Source organism: Chlorocebus sabaeus, chromosome 24 (genome assembly GCF_047675955.1).
Source record: "Chlorocebus sabaeus isolate Y175 chromosome 24, mChlSab1.0.hap1, whole genome shotgun sequence".
NCBI lineage: Eukaryota > Metazoa > Chordata > Mammalia > Primates > Cercopithecidae > Chlorocebus > Chlorocebus sabaeus.
The window spans coordinates 601,865-606,000 of record NC_132927.1 but is presented as its reverse complement, the minus strand read 5'-3'; the positions used below and the strand labels follow the sequence as shown (position 1 = coordinate 606,000).

Below are 4,136 nucleotides of genomic sequence, written 5' to 3'. Positions count from 1 at the left end.
CATTTGAGCCCAGGAGTTCAAGACCAGCCTGGGCAACATAGTGAGACCCTGTCTCTACAAAATATTTTCTTTTTAAATTAGCCAGACGTGGTGGTACATGCCTGTAGTCCCAGCTACTTGGGAGGCTGAAGCAGAAGGATTGCCTGAGCCAGGAGGCTGAGGCTGCAGTGGGCCATGGTAATGCCACCACCCTCCAGCCTGGGCAACAGCAAGGCCTCATCTCAAAATAAATAAATAAATAAATAAATAAATAAATAAATAAATAAATAAATTTAATTAAATAAGTAACTGACAAAACAACAAAAACAAAAATATGTCATAGTATTGTTTAGGTCTACTGTGATCGACCCCAACCATCATGGGCAAAAAAGGTTACTACTAAGCAGTAGAGCCCAAAAGGGTAAGCCTGAAACTCCAGGCACTCCCCTGAGCGCTTCCCACAATGCCCACTGCTGAGTGTTAGCAGAAGATTGCTACAGGCCTACATAGGAAGGACTATCAAGTGCTCAAAACACTCCAGAATGAAGGTGGGCCACCCCGCTAAGTACAACAACAACAAAACACAAGAGCCAGCTAAGAGGCTGGTCAAAGACAAGGTATAAGATAACAAAACAGAAGAAAACTACCAGTTACCGACCTGTCCAATGGCTGACATGAGGGTGGTGTCTTTCGTTCTGTTTTCTGCTTGAGTGTCCAGTGAATAAAGCGTTACCTCCTTCCCTTAGATTTCCTCTTCCTGCTTATTTATTTATTTATTGAGACAGAATCTCACTCTGTTGCCCCGGCTGGAGTACAGTGGCATAATCTTGGCTCACTGCAACCTTCACCTCCTGGGCTCAAGAAATCCTCCTACCTGGCCATCTGGAAAGCCTGCAATCCCAGCACTTTGGGAGGCTGAGGTGGGTGAATTACCTAAGATCAGGAGTTCGAGACCAGCCTGGTCAACATGGTGAAACCCCGTCTCTACTAAAAATACAAAAATTAGCTGGATATGGTGGTACATGCCTGTAATCCCTGAGGATTAGAGAATTGGGAGGCTGAGGCAGGAGAATTGCTTCAACCCAGGAGGCGGAGGTTGCAGTGAGCTAAGATCGCGCCATTGCACTCCAGCCTGGGTGACAGAGTGAGACTCTAACTCAAAAAAAACGAAAAAGAAAGAAAGAAAAGAAAAGAAAAGAGAGAGAGAGAGATCCTCCCACCTCAGCCTCCTGAGTAGCTGGGATTACAGGTGTGTGCCACCATGCTGGGCTAATTTTTGTGTATGCTTTAGCAGAGACAAGGCTTCCCCATGTTGGCCAGGCTGGTCTTGAACTCCTGACCTCAGGTAATCCACCCACCTCGGTCTCCCAAAGTGCTGGGATTATAGGCATGAGCCACCATACCCAGCCTCCTCTTCTTGTTTCAAATAGAAATAATCATAATTTTTGTTCTTTCTTCTATTTTCTCCCCATTATAAAGAGTTAATTAGTGTGGCTTCCTTAAAGAAAGGTAGAATCCCACAGAGATTCACATCATGTGAATTAATAGATAGAAAGGAAACTTATAAACTAAACAAGCAAAAGAGGTTATGTCTTTAAAACAAAATCATGTCACCCCTCAGAATGTAAACTAAGGGCAGAATCCATTTCTGATTCATCTGTGTCTTTCCCTATTGCATAACAGAGTGCCTTGCACTTTGCATGTGGTTAATAAATATTTGTTGAATGAGGGAGGAGGGAAGGAGGAAGCAAGGAAGGAACGGAGGGAGGGAGGGAGGGAGTCTATTCCTCCTTTATAGCTCATATTAACATGCTTCCTTCTCCCACATGATTTGCTATCAGTGCAGCCTGTTGTCTTCTCTGCTCCATCCCTACTTCTCCCCAGGAACAATCTCAGCCTCTTACCTTGCCCCTTCTAATTGTGGATCCCTATTCTATTGGTGTAATTTCTTGTTTCTTCAAACCTTTCACTCAAAACTTTCTCCCTCTCACCTTACCTGAGACCTGGACATTCTCTCATAACCTTTGTACAGACAGGCCGTCCTTCCACATATCAGAGAAGAAAGTGGAGTTTTCCTCTCCATGGCCTCATAGCAGCTTTCAGAATCACTCTTGATCATTTTCACTTAGAAACTCCTCTGAAGGTTGTGCCATTCATTTCATTCACTCATGCCACCCTGTCCCTATCTGAGTCATGGCCACCTGACAACCTAAAGGAATTCTCTGGTGGGCTTTGGCACCTGGCTCAGGGTGCCTCTCTTCCTCATCCCTACCAGCCACCTGGGGACTAAGGCTATTCCAATACTCCAGGTTATGTTCCTCAATCTAATGACCTTTACATCAATAATTTAAATACGCAACACACTGTCCACTTACCAGGGTTTAGGAATGCTCCTTTCCCTAGTACCAAACTCTGAAATTACACCCTTTTTTTTTTTTTTTTTTGAGATAGAGTCTCGCTTTGTCACCGAGGCTGGAGTGCAGTGGTGTGATCTCAGCTCACTGCAACCTTTGCCTCCTGGGTTCAAGCAATTCTCTACCTCAGCCTCCCGAGTGCTGGGATTACAGGCATGTGCCACCACACCCAGCTAATTTTGGTATTTTTGGTAGAGATGGGGTTTCACCATCTTGGCCAGGCTAGTCGTGAACTTCTACCTCATGATCCACCCGCGTCGGCCTCCCAAAGTCCCGAGATTACATGCGTGAGCCACCATGCCCGGCCTTGAAATTCCCCCTTTTGACCCAAACCTTGAGTTTCTGTGCCCTGCTCTCTCCTCACCAATTCTGATTTCCATTACTTTGTTGTTCTCCTAGACTAACAACCCCCTATTCCAGCTTTAGTGCTCTCCCTGTCCAACCTGGGATCCACGTGAGCCATTTCAAGTGTTTTCACAAGCAATCAAGATTTCCTCAGCCCTTAACTTTCTATCACTTCCCAAACTGAGGTAAGCCAAGCGTGCATTTCTCTGCCTCCTGGTCTGGAGAAAGTTTCACAATCATGATGATTGATTCGATAATAGATCACTGCTTTCTAACTTCAGCTGCATCCTCGCTGCTGCTCCACAAACATTTTATCCATCTGTAATTATCTCTATCCGACTTCACCGCGATCAACTAATTTGCATCAGATCAACCCTCTGAGAACAACTACAAAAGCTGGGTACAATTATTTAAAAATTTTTTATTTCAGCAGCTTTGGGGGTACAAGTGGTTTTTGGTTACATGAATGAATTGTATAATTGTGAAGTCTGAGATTTTAGTGCACCTGTCACCTAAATAGTGTACAATGTACCCAATATGTAGCTTTTTATTCCTCGTCCCCCTCCCACCCTTCCCCCGTCTGAGTCTCCAAAATCCATTATACCACTCTGTATGCCTTTGCATAGCTGGGTACAAATTTTTAAAAATATGTTTGAAGACACGGGAAATTCATCAAGGCAGGAGGCTCTGAAGTGCCAAGGTCCCAGAAGAAAGGGAAGCATGTTGAGGTGAGGCCAACATTCTGCATGGTCTGTCCCATGGGGGATATTTATTGACTTGTGAGAGGCAGCCAGACTCAGTAGGAGATAGTGCCTAAGAGATAGGAGGCTGAGAAGAACTTTCAGTAGTCTACAGTCCTGAGGAAACAAAAACTGGAATTTAGAGCCTGTTAAGGAGGAAGGCCCTGTTAAACAACACAGAATGTCATTAGGGTCCCTGAAGAACTATATTCTAGGACTAAAGCTGTATTGGTCAGGGTTTAATCAGGAGACAGAAACCACAGTCATTTGAAACGGGATCATTTAATATAAACAAGTATTGTGCTCACTTTGGCAACACACATACTAAAATGATACAGAGAAGATTAGCATGGCCCCTGCACAAGGATGACATGCAAATTCATGGAGTGTCCCATATTTTTATTTGCAAAAATAAAATAAAGAAGCATTAACTCTAACAGGGTATTGGCATACTAAGGGATTAGCTAGTAAGAAGAAATGAGAATTCTAAAGGACATAGGAACAGCAAATATAAGAAAACCCCACTACTCCTAGGACTGAAATAGCTGTAAAGTTGGCCAAGCAGATGCCAAAGCAAGTTATTCATGGGGAGGTGCCTTAGCAGTTGCAACAGGCTGAGAAGCCACCCAGAAAGGTGCCAGGGGAAGCTTTTGGCTGC

At 44.2% G+C, this 4,136-nt stretch overlaps 1 pseudogene; it reads left to right on the top strand.

Moving 5' to 3' along the window:
• The first annotated feature begins 3,778 nt into the window (after positions 1-3,778).
• Positions 3,779-3,879, top strand: LOC119619620 (U6 spliceosomal RNA; annotated as a pseudogene).
• Positions 3,880-4,136: the final 257 nt, after the last annotated feature.